The sequence below is a fragment of the Diachasma alloeum genome, unplaced genomic scaffold (genome assembly GCF_001412515.2).
Source record: "Diachasma alloeum isolate Michigan unplaced genomic scaffold, Dall2.0 Dall_scaffold_00373, whole genome shotgun sequence".
Taxonomy (NCBI): domain Eukaryota; kingdom Metazoa; phylum Arthropoda; class Insecta; order Hymenoptera; family Braconidae; genus Diachasma; species Diachasma alloeum.
In genome coordinates, this window is record NW_021680512.1 from 166866 (window position 1) to 177990 (window position 11125).

An 11125-nucleotide genomic window follows, 5' to 3' on the forward strand; every position below is an offset into this window, starting at 1 on the left:
GATACAATTCAATACCAATTAATTACGGAAATTTCCTCTGTATTTTTATAACATAAAAATATTATCGCTCAGCTCAGGATATTCTATCCTCAATTTCCAAAACACGAACTCGCCAATATTCGCTGAGATAATTTCGTGTCCGCGCGGTTGACAGGATATAGACGACGAGGTAAGCAACTGTTGACTGTTGACTGTTGCTTACGGCTTCGCCGTAACTACTACAGAGATTGAATTTATCGAATAATGCTGAGCAGTGATCTTCGATAATCAACAAAACCGCGCCAAGTACCTTGGTCCTGCCTCTACTGATTTTTTTCTTCTGTCTCCTCTGTTCCTTCTGTCTCCTCTGTAGCGGTCTCTCTTGGATTCCTTTCCTTCCTGCTCGTTCAACTCACCAAAGGGCCACCTGAAGAGAACCTCGCCTTCTTCCTTTTATTTTTAAAATCTCTTCCCCTTCTGTGAGACAGAAGATTGAATACAGAGATTGAATTTATCGAATGGTGCTGAGCAGTGATCTTCGATAATCAACAAAACCGCGCCAAGTACCTTGGTCCTGCCTCTGCTGATTTTTTTCTCGTAAGCATTTCTCACTTGGCCTTTCTTTCTTTATTTCGTTTTTTTTTCAAATGCCCAGGTGATAATCAATCACGCATCGAAATGGTTACTTGGTATTTTTATAAAATAAAAGTTTTTTTCTGTTTTATTTTCCAAGATTGCTATTCTGCAGTACGAAATCAATCAATAAATTGACTTGGCCGGTTGTTTTAAAACAAAAGTCTTTTTGTTTTTTTTGTGAGATTTCATTATTTTTTTAAACTCGTGTGAAGAATTTTCATTTCGATGTCACTCGGAAATATGGAACTTTATTCTGCTATGACTAGCAATTCACTTCATCAAACTAAGATATATTATTTAGTTTTAGTTTGTTCCAACAATAAGAGATACACATTCTTAGAATTCCGTGGCCATCGCATTTTTGTGATGCGTGAATCATCGACATGAATCCATTCGGTCTTGCTGTCTCGTAATAAACCAGTATAATGATCAGTCGTTTCCACATTACAGTGTAACACGGCACTCCTAACACTATAGAATTTATTATACAGATTAACCGTAGCTGTTGGAACTCCTTTAACTTTCCAGTTGTTAGTTTTTATCCTGATATTTTTTTCAGTGTACGAAAAAATTTCTATTCTGATCATAAGTACACTATTAGGATTGCTTATGTCTGTTTTTCGTGAAAATTTGGTGACTTCTCCACAAGTATCACAATGTTGGAAAACATCAGACCATCGTGAAAGTGATTTTTTGATCAACTAATTTAAATCCAGTGATTGTTTGCTATCGTTTAACGATAAAGTAATCACGAGATTGGTCCCATGATGAGTTTTCGTATAATCACATACTGTACATCGATCAAGATGTGTTTGTTCGTGTTCAACATGTTTTCGTAGTGCACTGATCGTGCTGCACATGTGCTCTAAAAATATCCACGGATCCTGTTATCAACACAGAATTGATCCCCTATAAATCGTTTGAGTACGCTCACATCTAAAGTTTGTGATCCTCCCATGTAGTCGTGGAGGAACTCGTTTACCACCATACGCTCATCTTCAGGTGTTGACAGTAGTTCTTGACATATAATAGAAGAGTGGAAAATGCATTGAATTACTGCGTTTGCATAATTGGAACCACTTTCAGATTGTATAAACGGTGGACAGTCGCTTTAATGTTTATTTTCCTGCTTTTGACGTCTGTTGTGTCAATTGATCCAGCTTCAAAAGCCAATTGAGTGTCCCATTCTTTCGGCCAGTATTTATGAGGCAGAGGAATTTGAACCAAGTCAGATCTGTACTCCGCTCTAAGTCTATTGTATTCTTGAATCGCTGGCGTGGATGCTTTTGCTGAAGACGGATCACAGTTGATCAAGTGGACGCCTTCTAGCGTAGTTACATTTGAAAGAGCAACGTATGTTTGACCAGAAGAAAATATAGTTTGCCCCACATCCATGACCGCATTTTGCAAGCTCAAGCCCTGACTCTTATGGATTGTAATTCCATAACTCAAGGAAATCGGAAAGTGGCGTCTCGTAATATAGGTTTTATTCATAATTTCAAATTTGACATCCATACGTTCGATTTCACATTTTTTTCCAGATGCTAGACGGATTGTTATAGACTTTACCTGTTCCACTGCCTTATCAACAGATTTTGTGACGGATGTCACGATTCCAATCGTTCCATTAACCAAACCAATAGTAACGTCAATGTTTCGTCTCACCATGACCTTGGCGCCTATTTTGATGGTTATCATTTTAGCTAAGCCAGCAGACGAACGGTCATCTTTCTCCACCTTGTCAAGAATTTTCATAGCTTTCGCTTTGAGTCGAGGATTACGACAACCTACTGAGTCTTCGGCAATGAGTACTAATTCATCGGCAGGAAGCTCATCCAGCATGGTGAGATTCAAGCATTCGCATTGTTTACGCGTTGCGAGTAAGCATACAGCATCAGGGGGTAATTTTGCCATATATAGAGATAAGAGACGAACTCGATCTGCAGTTTTTGGTGAACAAATATCGAATTTTCGTGTTTCTAATAAATTTAAATCATCAGCAGTGATTGCGCCGATTCTCAAACGAGAAAGGAGATCCCCATAATTTCGGTCCTTCTTTTGCCGCATGTTAATGGTTAACTCATCGTAGCTGAATAAATCCACCCAAAGATTTATACTACACAAGGATCCTAGCCGCTTTTCCACTTCCACGGATGATAGTTTCACATATGGTGGATCTTGGCGAACAGGTGGAAGCTGTAATAAATTCCCAAAAAGGAGAATATGTTTCTTCCCAAACCAACCATCATTCTCTTCGAATGTGTCGAATATTTACATGAGTTTTTGATTGATATACAGCAGAGTAGTGTTAGAAACCATTGATATTTCATCGATGATAATAAGTTCAACATCCTGCATTTTCTCGCGCATGATTTTCAACACGTTATTAGATAATTGTCTATATTTCGGAGTATCATCGTCCTCTATCGGAAGTTGGAAATATCTGTGAATGGTCAATCCATTGATATTGAAAGCTGCGATACCTGTTGGCGCTGTAACTGCTGTTTGTCGATTCATTTCCTTGCTAATATAAGTTCTTATCACGTCAATTAAGAAACTTTTCCCTGTTCCACCTTCACCGCTGACATAAAGACGTAATATTCCATTCTTGGAAGATAATACATTTTTAATGTTATCAAATATCCTCCTTTGATCGACATTCATTTGTGCAATCATAACATCTAGATCTACACTCTTCACTACTTTTATCTCAATATCATTAAATTCCTTCATGGCCCTTTCCCCCTGTTTCGGATCACGACCGACTGCAATGTCAGGTGATTGAGTTATCTCTTCCTGAGATTTCTCGAGTTTCTCACGAATTTTTTCCTCAATATAGTCCAATCCTCGTTGAAATGGCTCCGATTCTCGGTGATATTCACATGCTTTAACGAGGAGATCCTTTTCATTCTCAAAAGCCTCGGTACAAGATGCGAAACCTCTTCGCAACTCATCCGTATCCCTCCATAGTTTGAAAAGTAGTAGTAAACTGAAGAAATAGTTTTCCGGCTCAGTATTGATGTTGAATCTCCAGTGATTTATCAAGTACCGTCGTTCCCGTTTTTTTAGGAATAGAGAAGCTTTTAAAGTATAGCATTCAACTCCTTCTGTTTTTGGTCTTGTCCTAACTATGTCATACCATTGACAAAATTCATAAAGACATAGAGATTCAAGTTCTTTGGGACGATTGGGATAGTAATCATCAACGAACGAGGGGCAAAAGAGATCTGTGGACTCTGCGTTTAATTTCTCAATTTCTTCATGCTTTTCAACTTTTCGGTTTCGGATCATTCTCACATCTAACCATTTAATGGTAGTGTTAGAATCAGTTCCACTCCTAAGAGTGTATCTGCCGCTTCGAGAGCCCCGAGTTCACGATTCTGGAGAGCACGCATTCCTAAATTCCATAGTTTTTGTCTCACTGTTTTTGTAGACGTCGCTTCCTGGATGACAGTCGACGTTTTCGATGTTTCATATTTTGTGGAATCTTTGGTACAATACTGAGTTAAAAGTGATGAGCTTTCTCCAATGAACTGAATATCCATATTACCTTCCCATGCAACGAGAATCGCAGGGTTGTAATCATTGATACAAATTTCTTCTCTGGTCCGCGGGAGGTCGTAGAGTCTTGATGTTGTTTTCAATTTCTTCCGTCCAGCAATAGAAATGGCAGGATCACGCAATATGAACTTATCGGTTTCAGGACGAGAAAAACTAAAACGACATTTCTTTGTAATTTTTCCAGATTTTTCTTTTTTGGAGCGTAAGCAATAACTATTATGGTTATGCTTTTGATATGTTGTCACTCGACGGTGTAATGTTGGAGAAATCTTTTTCTCTGGTATCGTGCAAGTAGCATATTTCATAATGAATTGCGCTACTTCATCATTTGAATTTATACCAACAACTGGTGCATTCTCAATCCATATCAATAAATGAAAATGTTGGATTCCACGTCCTTGGTATTCTCTTCGCCAGAAATAATGTTCAATCTTACCTATGGGATTATCTACTGACAGAAGGAAATCGAGTAAAGCATGGAATTTCGTGTCAAGGAATCTAGAGACCGAAACAGGATCCGCTGCTATGACTTCACCATCAGATAATTTGTCGAGATATGGAGCGTTAACCCTGCGAACATGTAAAATCATGTCTTTCCAATTCCATTCTGAAGGGCTAACAGTAAGAAACCATGTGGCTGGCCCATAATGTCTAGCCATACATTTCAAATTGTTACGGGGCTTACGCCAATATTTTTCTGAATTACGGAGACGTTCGAAAATCGTGTTCATATTCCCTTCTGCCCCTCCGTTTCTTATCTGTTCTAGATAAACCCGAGCTGTATATTTGTCACGAGCATTTGTCACGTGCAAGGTATGGTATATACCACTATTGATTTGTCTTATGTTAGTATTGTGCAACAGGAAGAACAAATACTGCTGATTCAACCGGAAACGAGCTGTCCTCAAGCAAAGTCGCATCTTGATGGATTCCTGATCTATGATATGTGTATTCCATTCCTCACCTTGTCCATTCTCACCATATGGCTATAAATCAGGAAAACATAGCAGATTCAAATTTTTCCTGTTATAATTCAACGGAACATCTCGGACTTTTTTCATTTGATATAAGTTGCATGCGGTATCATTGATTCTCTTATCGTGCATGAGATAGATTGTGTATGGCTCAAATCGCGGCGCAGTATCGAAAACTTGAGTGACCATCGGAGATGGTTTAGGAGCATTCTCACCACCACCTGATGATAAAATTTGTCCTCCTACATTTCCTGGTTCAATTTTATCCTTCAACGATTGTGATTTGTCGTGAATTACATCAAGCAACGGTGTGTCTCCTTTCGATACTTTTCCGTCAACTTCTGTTACTCCCTCGGTTAGAACTATTAGATGTATATCTTCATCATTGACCTCTTCGCCTTCGATATGATTCATCTCAGGTTTATCTTCGCAATCATCATCATGATCGCTTTCGCCTGATTCTATGTTATATTCAATATCGTCATCAGTTATCCATTTCATTAAATTCTCAGCTGATTCTTCCAATTCAATGTTAGCATAAAGTGGATTATTACCCCGTAACCATTTCAGAGCTGTGAATACCTTGTCCAGATTAACCAATTTTTGCCAAACGGCACTCGCCTTGGAAGGGATTCCTCGGATTAGAATGCACCACTCATGATCTTTATTAATAGGATCGGTAGTTGAAGCTATTTTATTGAGAGTCTCTTCCATTGGCAATGGTAAATAAAATGTTTGGCCGACCAGTTTCTGAAGTCGCATAGTATTTGGTATGTTTTTTTTTTAACTGTTCCGGCTCTCTGCACAACTTGGAATACTTTTGCTCTTTGGATAAGTATTTTCTTATAATCATTCAAATTTCTCATTTCATCAGGAATATTACCTACAACCTGATTATTCAATATACAAATTGGTGGTAGCTGATCCTTTCAAAATTTCCCCAAACAATAGTCACATACGTATTCACTAAAGTAGGAGATATCTTTTTCAACGAATGCCATCAAATTTTTCCAATGCTGGCATTTGATATCTTTTCGTAGGTTTTCGATGGTTCTAACGGCAGTCTTGAGGTACAATTTCTGGCACGAAATGCAGGGATATTCTGCCATACCCCGTTTGGCCATAGCAAGGAACGCGTTTTTATAGTTAACCTGTATCGAATCTTCATCCAAATTATTAATTCCTGTGATGGAAGAGTCGAAAGATTTTCCTGACCTCTTCATTTCATTGGATATGTTTCTCAACGAATCGAGGTCCATTGATTCCAAAGCATTATCCAAATGCATCAATTTCCCGAATGTTTCGTTGAGTTTATATAAGAGTCTCTTTACATTCCTCACAGTGGGGAAGTGCGATGCCAACATTTCGACAGCAAAAAGCAAGGATTTACATGGATTCTGTTCTGTATAACAATGAACCAAGTGACCTAACTTATCTTGTGAATGTGCAATGATACAATCTGTCAAAAATTTCGATAGCGTACGTAACTTCTGCACTGCCAAAAGTTCAAGAAACTTCTGATAATACCCCAGGACATCTTCATTTTGCATGACCTGGCAATATACGTCACATTCTCATTTTTTTCGATGCAACCTGTCTTTAATCAAAGGCAGTATATTAATCGCTTGTCGCTTCGAATTCATTTCAATTTTGAATGTTATCGGCACATTAAATGTATATATCATTTCGTAAAAATCAGATTCTGTCGATGATGTATGTCTCGACAATCCACAGAGATTTGTTGCTTTGTGTTTCTTTTTATTGCCATGCATTTTAGTGAGATGATGGTCTGCAGTTTTATGGAGTGTATCCAACCAACGATTCAAGTCTTTCATATAACTCTTCCGTTGTTCCAAACACCATTTGACTATTTTGTGGGCTTCCAAACTACTTTCTGCAGAACTAGTTTTATGAGTTGCATTGATAACGTCCGTCAGTGCTTCAACGTATTGTTCAGGACGGGACTTAATTGGAATAATTTCTTATTTTACTTCTTGAGTTTTAGGAGTAGCTTTTGCAGTGGTCTTACTGGTAACTTGCTTTCTTTCTTCCTTGATTGATTTTCCAGTGCAAGGATTTTTTAGACGTTCCGACAGTGGTATCGATTCTTTCATAAATGTGACTCGCTTTTTATTCACATTATCAGCAGTATTTTTGTCATTCGTCTTAGAACGTTCATATTTATCTGGAGCATCCCCTTCAGTCGTATCACTCTTCCCTGTTTCTCCCGGAGCATCATTACCTAAAGAATTTGGCGGTAAGGTGGCACGCATTTTTTTAGGAATCACATTGGAATGGTCCCCAGTGAGAGAACTCTCTACGTTACCAATGTCCTCCAATTTCTCTGTTTTTTTGGAACTTTCACCGCAATCATTGATGTGCAGAGACTTCCTATCAAACTTCCTATCAATAAGACTGCGTTGCTGATATGCACGTCGTTCCTTCAGCCGAATCTCTTGCAGAGATACAGATTTTGATTTATTGAGATTGGAACTGGTCGGAAATGGTCTGATTACCATCGTTTCAAACATAAGAACCAAATGTTCACGCATGAGCGATCTATCATATTGGACACATTCTGGTTTTTCTCGGAACAATACGGTTACAGCGAAAGCTATAGCAAATACGCCACAGTCAACAGCGTTGTTTTGAGTTTGTACAGTCATAAATCGTACTGACTTGTTTGAAACACTATAGAATAGGTAGAGGCGTTGTAGAAATACCAGGTGATCATTGTGTAACGAACGACTGTTCAGAGAGTCGTAGATGTAAATGTGCTTACCATCATAGAAACTACAAATCCAGTGTCCCAATTTCCCGCTACGTTCATCATCATTGCTATACAAAATCTGAAGATGTTTCCTTGCAGGAGGTATCGGCGTGATTCTCTGAGGTGCTTGAACTAATAATGTACTTTGATGGACATAATCTGAGTGTTTAGACAGTATTTGTCCGGAAAATAAAATATGCTCTTCTTTCAGTCGTTCATTATTACAGATCATATTTATCCATTGATCACCTAATGGTATCAAATCACGATTGTTGAGATTACGACGTTTCGTCAGCGAGAATAGCCCTTCATTACCATCAGAAGGTATCTCAGAGAGAATCCGTTCCAATCGAGGTTTTTTCATCCTGCTGGAATGGTCGTCTTCCATACGGAGAACACCCCGATTCTTGTGGAATCGATCATCATCAATTTGGCTTCGATTACGCTTTTGAACATTTACTTTCATGTTTTCCTTGTTCTCACTCAATAATAATTTCTTTTTCGGAACTGGATTACTGGACATTGATGTTGGTCGCTTCCAAGAATCCCTTGAGTGTGTAGGAAACGTAATAGTTGGGAATTTAGAAACTGTTCTCGTGTCAAACATATGCAATAAGTGCTCACGCATTCTCGACATGTCATACCTAATTCCTTCCGGATTTTCTCCAAAAGCAATTGAAACGGCAAAAGCTATGGCAAAAACTCCGCAGTCATACCCATTAATTTGTTGTTGAACTGTGCAAAACTTGATGGTTGTGTCATCAAAGATCAGCCAAGGGTATAAGAGTCATAAGAATGTTTTGTGACGTTCCTCGAGCTTGCCCGAATTTGAAGAATCGTATACATAAATGAACTAAGTGTCGAACCATGTACCAATCTAATGACCACCGCGCATTTTCACATCATTTTTACTGGACAGTTTGTCTACTGAACTGTGCAAAATATGAATATGCCTCTTATTGGAATTGATAGGTTCCATCAATTCTGGGATCATGAATTTCCATGTTTCACGGAATTCAAATTCGAATTGTTCATGTAATATTTGGGCAAAGGAATCGATTTCGTCATCAGATAACCAACCCTCCTCTCCGTTTGCTAATATTAGTCGACGATCGAACGTAGACATTATGTATAAGAATTAAAATGAAAAATATGATTTCTTTGTTGATTTATTTATTAAATATTTAAATCTAATTACAAATTGACAATATACTGCAATACTCAATAATATCAATAACAGCTTTGATAAACTAGACAGGACTCAGGACTTGGCTAGATCTGAATGTTTAAAAGGAGAAACTCCTGAAGCAACTGGATAGTAAAAGCCACAGCTCTTGAGATGCTGAATTTTCCAGAAAGATCCTTCCAAATCTCAATAATATTGATAACAACTCTGAGGACCTGGGAAGAGCAGCTTCAAGAAAGCTGGAGGGTCGAGTGACACAGCTCTGGTTAGCTGATTGTAAAGTATAACAGCGCTTTATAAGCTGAAGAGTCAAGAGACACAGTTCAGAGGAGCTGATTGTAAAATATAACAGCTGTTAAAAAGCTGAATGATCAAGAGACAGCTCAGATAAGCTGATGATGAAAGACGACAGCACTTGATAAGCTGAATGATCAAGAGACAGCTCAAATAAGCTGATTGTGAATGATGACAGCTCTCGATAAGCTGAATGGTCAAGAAACACAGCTCAAATAAGCCGATTCTGTGAGATAACAGCTCTTGATGCTTGAAATTCTGTCAGAAAATGTGACGGTAATATGACAGTTGACGAAAAACAAATAAAGCAAATTAATAAAATAAAATAAAATAAGAAAATAAAAAATTAAGAAAATAAAATGAAATTGAAGGAAATAAAGAACTAGAGGGAAAAGGGGAAATAAATAATGGAAAAGACAAAAAGAAACGCGATGAGTGATAAAAATGAAGAGGGAAGAAAAACCGAGGGAGAAGAAAGATGAAAGGGATGGATATTAATTATAGAAAAAGAGAGAGTAAGAAAAAAATGAGGATAATATTGGAGCGGACAGAGATATTGAAAATTACGGAAAGAGAAAGAGTCGAAAGAACGGAAACTAAATTACCGGAATTGTAGATTAGGAATTGGTGAAAAATCCTGTCAGCCCCTCTATCCAATGGAATATCCTGTAATCGCGAAGAATCGGTTGACAGTCTGTTGAAAATTTATCCCAAAAAACGGAGAGTAACAACAACTCACCAGAAATATCAATTTTCAGTTGATTTTTTAAGAATTATTAGACTTTGGACTAGAAAAACCTCCAGGAAATGGAATAAAACATCAGTCATTGACAATGATTCAATGAGAATCGATTTAGAATGAGCAGAGATTCGATCGTAATAATCATCGATCGCCATCTGGCGGCGGAAAAGCTAAATAAAGGAAAGGACAACATATACTAGTAATTCATGAGAGTTCTTCATAAAACAAGGTGAAAAACTTTACAAAATACTTTCAAAACTTTTATTATGAACTTAATTATCAAACTCTAAAATTAACTCGCACAGCAATATGAACATTTTTACTATCTAAGACATTTTTTTAAATGAAAAGAGATACAAAACATTTTCCATTCGATATTTTTTGAATGAAATTTCCTTTTCTCCGTTCTTCAGCGAACAGAACACTGGATAAAGACTTCACTGGTATCCAGATCCATAGCAGGAGGCGTCCTCGAAAATCCATGGATGTATCTGGGAAGAGAAAAAAACGTGAATTCGATGATTTTGAACCAATAGTGAATGAATATAAACAATTACCCTTGTGAATAGTCGAAAAGACAGTTTCGACAAGAAAACCTTAGAAATTAACGCAAGAGCCATGCCTAGGAGCAGGAAGAGACTGGGGAAGTTGACCAAATCTCTCACCATGCAATGAAGTTCTTATTAACAGTGAATCACGCTGAGATGGACGACAATTCAATTCGGTAAAATTTATTTTCACGTAATTCTTTGCCTGAGAGAACTAATTCAGACTCAAGAATAAATTTGAATCAAAATTATTTCTCTGGGGCGAATAAATGACTGAAAAAGATTTTAACGAGTTGAATTGATACTCCATCTCACCGTGTCGATTCACCATTAGTAAATTGAGAGAATGGTGGGAAAACTTCATGAATTTCTCCTAAGAGAGAACCGCAAACCAACATTATTGGGGAGTATAATAATGGTTGATGATTGGAAGAC